Source organism: Artibeus jamaicensis, unplaced genomic scaffold, assembly GCF_021234435.1.
Source record: "Artibeus jamaicensis isolate MK-2021 breed Jamaican fruit bat unplaced genomic scaffold, CSHL_Jam_final contig_456, whole genome shotgun sequence".
Classification (NCBI taxonomy): domain Eukaryota; kingdom Metazoa; phylum Chordata; class Mammalia; order Chiroptera; family Phyllostomidae; genus Artibeus; species Artibeus jamaicensis.
The window spans coordinates 7,141,087-7,150,796 of record NW_026521839.1 but is presented as its reverse complement, the minus strand read 5'-3'; the positions used below and the strand labels follow the sequence as shown (position 1 = coordinate 7,150,796).

At 39.4% G+C, this 9,710-nt stretch overlaps 1 long non-coding RNA gene across 1 annotated transcript in view; it reads left to right on the top strand.

Annotated features, from left to right (window-relative positions):
- The first annotated feature begins 115 nt into the window (after positions 1-115).
- The window catches only part of LOC119050985 (uncharacterized), a 44,404-nt gene continuing 34,809 nt past the window's right edge, over positions 116-9,710 (top strand). The window contains exon 1 of the long non-coding RNA XR_005082851.2: positions 116-215. This is a non-coding gene — a long non-coding RNA (uncharacterized LOC119050985). The remainder of the gene's footprint in view (positions 216-9,710) is intronic.

Sequence of the window (9,710 nt, the reverse complement as noted above, 5' to 3'; positions counted from 1 at the left end):
AACAATGAGCTTGCCGATTGGCCACAGCTGAAACCGCGCTTCCTTGTGAGGTAAGGCCGGGGGCGGGGATGTGCCGTCTTTTTTCCGGCCCGGCAAGCGGAGAATAGGAAGCGGGCGTAATCCTGGGGCTCTCGCGAGAATTTACTTAGAGCCACGCCAGGCTCGAATGGGGGGTGTTTCTTAAAGGGCGAGGCACTTGGATCATCGTCTTTTGCGTAAGTCTTCCTTGAATTGAGTGAACTTCTGAGGGTCTGCGACGCGCGGCTAGGCGTTCGGGCCAGGTCGCGAGGTTTAAATTGCTCCTGAGCAGCTTTAAGGAAGCGTGTCGCGGCTTCACAGCTGACGAAGTGTTCCGGCCTGCATGCGTCACGGCTGTCTCTAGTAGTCTTTCAGACCCCGGGCCAGGACTTCCGGATTAGGAAACTTCTGCCCCACTCGCAGGGGCAGAAGAGGCACGTTCCTTCTCGCCTCAAAGCTAAGATGGGTTCACCTTGGACCCGGGACTTTGAGGGGAGGTGGGAGAAGCAAGACATGGCTGGCTGAGGTTTGAGACTTGCAGTATCTGATCCCATGCGTGGTTGGTCTAATCTGTTCAGAGCAGTGGTGGAGAGTGTTGAAGCAAAATGATATGTTAGAACTTTATCTTTTTGAGTAAGGAATTTTAGTTAGCTACTTTGTCTCTCTTCACCTTAGTGGGGTTCATTCAAATATTTGGCCCTAAGCTGTGTGCAGACTCGGTTTTTTTGAGGATAGTGAGGCGAACCAGGTAACGGTGCCCACCTTCGTGGAACTTTCAGTTTAGTTGGGTTTATAACCGTTTGTGATTTCGGACATGTATGTATGTAATGAAGTAAATTAGTACTTCAGTTGCTGTGAGGGTGTAATAGAGTGTAATGAATAATGAAAGAGGGCCCAAGTTTGGAATGAGACCCAAAGGATGAGTAGGAGTTTGTGAGGAGGTAGCGTTAACATTTGATGAACTACTAAAAAGCCAGTGTGCTGGACCAAATTCAGGCATCGGGACAGTGGCTTGAGAAGGAAGCAGGGGACAGATTGTATAAGGCCTTGAAAACTAGGTTTAAGAGTTTGGCCTCTTAAGAATAATGCACAGCTTGCCCTAGCTGATGTGGCTCGGTGGATTGAGTGCTGGCCTGTGAAGCAAAGGGTCGCTGGTTGGATTCCTAGTCAGGGCACATGCCTGGGTTGCAGGCCAGGTGGCAGCCACACATTGATGTTTCTCTCCCTCTCCCCCTCCCTTCTCCTCTCTTAAAATAAATATATGACAATGTATTTTTTTAAAAAGAGAATAATGCGCAGCTTAACAAAGGATTTAGAGATGGGAAGGTGCCAGGAAGATATAGTTACGTTTTTAAGGAGATGGTTTGGCTTAAATTGGAGAGAGCAAAAGTGGAAGCCTAGAGATCCTTTTGGCTGCTGTGGTAAATCATGTGAAAGATCACTGTAGCTTAGAATAGGGTGGTGACAGTACAGGTAGAAGTGAGTGATAATGTGGGCTTAGCATAGATAGGACTGGATGATGGGTTGGATGTGGAGGAAGAGAGAGAGGGGCTCACAGGGTATTAATGTAGTTACACTTACTGAGATGGGAAAGATGAGCAGGGTTTGGAAGATGATTGAAAATTTTATCCTGGGCCTATTTGAGATTGCTTATGAGACATACAGGTGGTGATGTCAATAAAGCAGTTGTATTTGTGGGAGCTTTGTGTCCTTTTTGTATGTTATTGTAATTTTGTCCATACTTTGGAGTTGGAAATGTCGTCCCCATTTCATAGATTGGGAAACTGGGACGAAGAAATGTGAAAGGGACTTGCTCAGAGTCTCACAGCAAGTGTATGGTTTTCCATACTCGGCGGTCAGTGCATTTAATCCTGTATCAGCCTCGTTACTTGTATTTCTAAAAGGAGAGGACCCAAACCTCCTGTAGGGCAAGTCTTTTCTCCCCCAGCAAATGCATTTCCAGGATGGAATCTCTTCTTTAGTTTCCATTTTGTAATTTTTGGCATGTGTTCACTTATTACATAGTATTTATTGTACTTTTGTGCTCCATTCACTGCACTTAGTAATGGGCCTTTGTAAATAGTTATAAACACTGTTTACTGAGTAGGTGTTTACCATGTCTCTAGCTAATTTTCCTGGCTTCATTCCCCTGACCCAATTCCTATTTTCTAGAGTGGGTTGCCTTGATCCGTTTTTCCTGTTCATTTTTATGTTTATAGAGTTTCCGGTGCGTGTTTGATGGCTTCACAGACTTTGTAGACCAGCTCATAAGCTTGCAGTCCTGTGTGATTCATACAGAAGCAAACATAGTGAATACCAGATAGAATGCTGTTTCTCAGCCTTTGAATCCTTCCAACTTGGTGATGACCAAGATATGCAAAACTTGTTTTTTTTAGAGTAATAGTGTAGACTCAGGCAGTTTAACTGTAGCCCCAAAAGTTTACTTGCTCAGTCGCTGCAAACTTACCATCTCCACATTTAGTATTGGAAATCAGTATGTTAGAGACAAAGGCTGGCTTGGACCCATAGAAGAAGAGATTTGGGAGGAATAGAACAGGGATGGTATTTCCTTCAGCAAAGACAAACCTTTTTAAATGGGACAATGACTATTCAGTGTTCAGGAGGAACCTCCTGTGATATAAAGGTAATACATATTTTTTCAAAATGCTATATGGTGAGACTAGAATATATAAAACCTCTAGGTACAGGCTGTCTTCTGAAAAATGAAGGATTTGTACTTGGTGACCTCAGAATTTCTTCCCTAGCTCTAATGTTAAGTAATAAATGATATTTTGGGTATAGGTGACATTCCTAGTCAGGATGAAGAGAAAGGAGAGGGATGGATTGAAGTACCTATAACAGCTTGAGAATACAGTGCTGTTAGGTGCAGAGATAGTTGGTTGCTAATGTGAAGTTAGTTCAAGAGTAGCCAAGATGAAAAAGACACTTCTGGAATTTGATGGGGTTAAGGAAAGACATCTGGAGCTAGGCAGCTGAAGAGTTGAATGCTGACTCTTTTTAACTTGGGCAAGTCACTTAAATCTTGCAGAATCTCAATTTTTTTAATTTGTAAAATGGGGATGCTATTTTGTGGGACGATTGTTGGATTAAATAACTTGTGTAAAGTGCCTAGTACCATTTACAGCAATGTCATCAGTGAATGTTTTCTACTTTGAAAGAAAAGTTTCTTTCAAAGAAATAGTTTCTTTTATGTCATTAGTGAATAGTTTCTCCTAATTTGTTCTGTCCTGTGGGACCTGTGACACTCCTTATACTTCACCATTCTCCTGCAGAAAATAAAGTTGAGTGACTAAAGGTGGAGCAGATCCAAAGTACAATTTCTAGGGATTTTTTGTTCCTTATGGTGAAAGAGGGATCCAGTAAAATAGGTCTGATCTTTTCTCTGCTTTGATGGCTGGTATGTTAATTGTAGAAATTGGGAATTTTTCAGAGTTGAAGTTTAAAATATTGGGTATTTTTATAACCTAACTATATTAGTAGAATGACTTTTTCTTAGTTAATAATTATGTGTGGGTTTTCCCTGCCCCCATCCATCAGTCAAAGAGTTTCATATAAGGTTTTGTTAAAAGAAAAACTGTTTTTGTGCCTAGAAAAATAAAAAATAACTTGAAAAATATCTAGATTAGATTTCCTGTAAAGTGCTCACAACTTCCTCAAGTAAATGAAGATCAATAAAGGAATGTCTAGTCTATCCTGAAGTTCCTGGCTGTACTTAAGAATAATGAATTTAAGGAATGCAGTTCTATAGATTCTATCCTTAAGTAAAGACGTCTTATGATAAATATTGGGTTGGCCAAAAGATCCATTTTTTTTTCTGTAAAATGGCTCTAGTAGCACTTAGTTGTTCTTAACTTCATTCAAAACAATTTCGTTAGATTGCTTTGTGACAGGTATCATATCAGCGTTTATTTAAAAAAAACATGAAAATTTGTGAACTTTTGTATAGCCATTTTAATATTGAAGATGGAAGAATTCCACACCATTTTTGTATTATACTTTGTTATTTCAAGGAAGGTAAAAAAATAACTGAAATGCAAAAAGATTTGTGCAGTGTACAGAGAAGGTCTGATGGAATGTGTCAAAAGTGGTTTGCAAAATTTTGTGCTGGAGATGTCTCGGCTGGACCATGCTCCGCATTCGGGTAGATGAGTTGAAGTTGATAGAGATCAAATTAAGACACTGAGAACAGTCAATCTCATACTATGTGTATGTGGGATAGCTGACATACTCAAAATATCCAAATCAATAGTTATTCATGAAAATGAAAAATGTCTTATTTTACAGAAAAAGCAAAGTGGACTTTTTGGACAAACCAATAAAAGCCAGTGAAGAAGACCTTACGCTACGTTGGTACAATATATTGTAGAACTCAAAGCATTTAAGATTCATGTAAATTGATATAATACAGTTGCTTAACCAGGGAGTGAAATGTGTGTGTGAAAGTGACTTGAAATAGGTAAGTTTAAAGCAGCATTTACTCCCTTGTGGACACCTAGTGGTGAAATGTAACCCTCTGGTGGGAGGGGGAACTATACAATTAAGGAATGTCAGCAGTTTCCCCTCTGACCAAACATCTTCATATGAATTTGTAGACTTGTTAAATGCTTTGGCCTTTAATAAGTTTCAGCTTAAAAAAAAATGCCAACTGGTGTAGCTCAGTGGATTGAGTACGGGCCTGCAAACCAAAGGATTGAGGTCTGATTGTACATGCCTGGGTAGCAGGCCAGTTCCCAGCAGGGAATGCACGAGGCAACCATACATTGATATTGCTCCCTCTCCTTCCCTTCCACTTTAAAGATAAATAAAATCTTTAAAAATTTATTTTGAGAGAGAGGGGAACATCAATGTGCAAGAGAAATATCAGTTGGCTACTTCTCACATGCCCCAAGCGGGAACCTGGCCCATAACCCAGGTGTGTGCCTTGACTAGTAATTGAACCAGCGACCTTTTGGTTCACAGCTAGGATAACAATGCATGTAGAGAATTATCTTTCTGTTGTGGGGGGGTGGGGAGTGTGTGTGTGTGTGTGTGTGTCCCTTTTTTTAAAAATATTTTATTTATTTTTCGAGAGAGGGGAAGGGAAGGAGAAAGAGTGGGAGAGAAACATCAATGTATGGTTGCCTCTCATGAGTCCCCTGCTGGTAACTGGCCTGCAACCCAGGCATGTGCCCTGAATGGGAATCGACCCGCGATACTCTGGTTCACAGGCCCGCGCTCAATCCACTGAGCTACGCCAGCCAGGGCTTGTTTCCCCCTTTTTAAGAACCTTTGTCCTAGGGAGTCTTCACTAGCTAGAGCAGTGACTTTTAGCTTTCCAGTAGAAACATGAAAGTAATTAGGGTGAGACTGAGCCATGCATGTTCTTGGGCAACTTGGTGAGAATAACTGCTTAATGTTTTCAGTGGTGCCTCTTTTGATGCTAGAGATACTCATAGAATACCCAAACAGATGCTGATCTTTTAGTTCAATTCCATAAATACTGTGTACCATTTTCTGTCTAGTACTGGGATGAAGATGCTGAAAAGTTTTAGATGTAGTATGGTACTTAAATTCAGAGAGATGTAAGAAAGTTAAGTAGATGACAATATAAAAGCTCTTCATAGGATTGAGGTAGAAATGAATTAAGTGAGCCTCAAACACCTTGTTATCATAAAGAAATAAAGTTAACAGACTGTTCTTTTTTAAAAAATATTTTATTTTTAGAAAAGGGAAGGGAGGAGAGAAATGTCAGTGTGTGGTTGCCTCTCATGTGTCCCCTACTGGAGACCTAGCCTGCAAACAAGGCATGTGCCCTAACTGGGAATCGAACTGGTGACCCTTTGCTTTGTAGGCCTGTGCTCAATCCACTGAACTATACCAGACAAGGCTTAATCAGTACTTTTTAAAAATAAAATCTTTGATGACTTTTTTCCATGGTTTTTAGAGAGGAAGGGAAGAGGGAGAAATGAGAATGTGAGGAAGAAGCATCAATTGGTTGCTCCCATATGCCCCTGGAATGGGGATCCTGCAACCCCTTGGCTATAGGACCGTGCTCTAGCCAACAGCCACACCTGCCAGTACTTTTATTATCCCATAGACTTTTTTAGTGAGGTATAATTAACATATAACTTAGTTTCAAATGTACAATATAATGATTTGATATTTGTATATATTGTGAAATGGTAAGAGTAAGTCTAGGTAACGAGACTCCATACAGTTAAAAAATTTTTTTTCTTGTGGTAAGAACTTTTTTAAAAAAGATTTTATTTATAGACAGAGGAACAGAGGGAGAGAAACATCAATGTGTGGTTGCCTCTTGTATGCCCCGTACTGGGGACCTGGCCCACAACCCAGGCTTGCATCCTCACTGGAATCAAACTAGCAAACCTTTGGTTTGTAGGCCAGCGCTCAACCCACTGAACCATGCCGGCCAGGGCTGATGAGAACTTTTTAAAGATCAACTCTCAGCAACTTTCAAATATGAAGGCAGTATTAACTATAGTTGTCATGCTGTACATTACATCCCCAAGACTTCATTTTATAACTGGAAGTTTGTACCTTTTGACCCTTACTCATTTCACTGACCCACTACCACCTCCCACTTTCACTCTTCCACTCCCACTGGAGAATCACCAATTCTCTGTATCTGAGGTGTTTTTTTTAATTCCCCATACAAGTGAGATAAGGTATTCATTTTTCTCTGACTTATTTCAGTTAGCATAATTTTCTAAAAAGTCCATGTTATCACGAATGGCAAGGCTTCATTTCTGTGACTGAATAGTAGTGTGTGTGTGTGTTTCATGTTTTCTTTATCCATTCATCAATGGGCGTTTCAACTGTTTCCACAGCTTGGCTGCAGTGAACATGGGGTGCATATAACTTTTTCAAATTAGTGGGTTTTTGTTTTTTTTTTAATAAAACCCAGAAGTGGAATTGCTAGATCATATGGTAATTCTATTTTTAATTTTTTTGAGGAAACTATTACTGTTTTCCATAGTGGCTGCACGAATTCACGTATCTACTGGTAGTGCGTAAGTTTCAACGTTTTTGTCAATACTTATTTCTTGTCTCTTTTTTAAAAAGATTTTAGAGGGGGAGAGAGAAACATCAATTTGTGGTTGCCTCTTGCATACCCCCTACTGGGGACCCCACCTGCAACCCAGGCACGTGCCCTGACCTGGGAATCAAACCAGAAACCCTTTGGTTCACAGGCTGGCGCTCAATCCACTGAACCACACCAGCCAGGGCTCTTTTTTAAAATAATGACCATTCTAACAGGTGTGAGGTGGTATCCCATTGTGGTTTTGATTTGCATTCTCTGACAAATCATTTTGAGCACGTTTTCATGTACCTGTTTGACCATCTGTATGTCTTTGGCAAAAATCTCTCTTCAGACTCTCTGCCCATTTTGGGGGGGATCTATTGCTGTTTAATTGTATGAATTCTTTATATATTTTGGATATTAACCCCTTATCAGAAACATGATTTGCACATTTTCTGCTACTGCACAGGTTGCCTTTTCATTTGGTTGATGGTTTCCTTTGCTGTGCAGCCTTTTAGTTTGATGTAGTCCCATTTGTTTATTTTAGCTTTTGTTGCCTTTGCTTTCAAATCCAAAGAAACTACTACCAATATATGAACTGTATCACAAGGTAACTAAGTACTTATTATGACGGTAAATTTCTCTGATGATATTCCAACTAAAAGATGAAGACAGAAGTAAATTGGTATACTTTTAATGAAATTAAAGATCTATGTAATGATCAGTGGCTGCTAACATCACAACAGAACCAACCAGAATTATGTATCTGTTAATGGAAGTACATACCACCTGTTCTTGTATCAGATCAAGCAGAAATGCAGGAACATGCTAAATGACATCATAGGAATGCAGTCTGTGCAACGCACAATGTAGGAAATTACAGGCCCACTTTCTTCAACAAATATTTTGCAAAGCAGGAGGAAAAGAGGCAGGGAAACCTATACTTTGAGAGTCTTGGGGAACTACAAGCCAATATAGGATGTGGCCTTCATTTGGTTCCTTTTTTGAAAAAGTTGTTAATTCAGGAAATCTGAACATTCAAGTGTTTCACATTAAGCAGTTAATATTTTTAGATGTGATATTTTATAGCAAAATCCCTTTAGAAGTACAGAATGAAATGTTAAAGAGTAGAATTATGATTCCTGGAATTTCCTTTAAAATACTCAAGGAAAGGTGAAGAAATATAATAAAAGTTACAAGAAACTGCTTAACTGAATATTAAAAAGTTGTTAGTGTAAGAAATATTTTTTTAATCCTCACCCAAGGAAATTTTTTCACTGCTTTTAGAAAGTGAGAGAAACATCAATTGGTTGCCCCGTACACATCCCCACTGGGGATCAAATCCACAACCTGGGTGAGTACAACAGGAAATCAAATCTGCAACCTTCTCATCTGTGGGACCAAGGGTGACAGAGACCAGGAGGGTATGATTTGAATTTAAGCAAGTTACACCAGTAAGGTACATTGATTTCCCCTTTTGGAAACCTGATTCCTTCAAGAAATCAATGGGCCATTTTCCCAGAAAAATTAATATTGACCATCTTGCATTTTATCAGTGGTTTATGGACTTCCTAGTCACTCATTTAGACTGCCCATTCCCCAACATCATTGCCTTAAATCTTCCCATTCAGGGTCAAGTGCTATAAGAACCTGTGATTTAGGTGAACATTTTTTCCTTTGTTTCCTGATCTCACTGAGCTAAAGCTTGTAATTATTACAGGCTGGTTAAGCTGGTGTTTTGTTTAGTGTGAAGATACTTTTGCTCCCTGACTTGCTGCTCCAAGTGGACCTGAAATATTTTAGTTTAACCATATGAAATTGCTGATACTCAGTTGTTTTTGATCTATTGAAATGGCTGTTTCAATGATTCTGTGATTGCTAAATTACCTCTTTCATGCTGTTCAGATTATGTAATGTATGTCACTCTAAACTACCTCTATCTAGGGCTTTCATTCATTTTGTTCTGATTTTGAGAGGACAAGGAAGGAAGGACACATAGTCCTTACAAAGCAGCCTTAGGATTGGAGAATGCAGTTGCAGTGGTATATGAAAGAGTGAAGGGTTTATTTCTAAAATTTGGGTTGTCTCTTCATTCCCAGTCTTGTCGTGTACTGTTAGGAATTCACTTTTATCTTTACTGCTCCCTGTTGCTATAGGTAGACTTTCTAGTTAATGTTATAAAATTAAGTTACACCCACAGATTACTTATTCTAGGTTTCTTTATAATGAAGTGTGGAGCAAAACATAGAACTATCTTATTCTCCCTGGTAATTGATGCATTGGTAAAAAACAGTGCTTGTGTAAAATTCCCCACTAACAATGTATACACAACTCTGGACTCAAGGAAATCACATGAATCCACACAAATGGCCTATGCCCTTCAAAAATCTCAATCTTGTGAAAGAAAAAAGGCAGAGGAACTATTCTTAGATAAAAGGAGATATAACTAAATGCCATGCGTGATCTTTGAAGTGATCCTGATGGAAAACAGATTATTGAGACAATTATGTAACTTAACATGGGCTGCATATTGGATAATATTATATCTGTTAAATTTTCTGATTTTTATAGTTGTGGGGAGGTTCTGTTCTTACAAGATGTTTGCAGAAATACAGGTTTCAGTGTCATGATGTTCAGAAAACAAAAACCA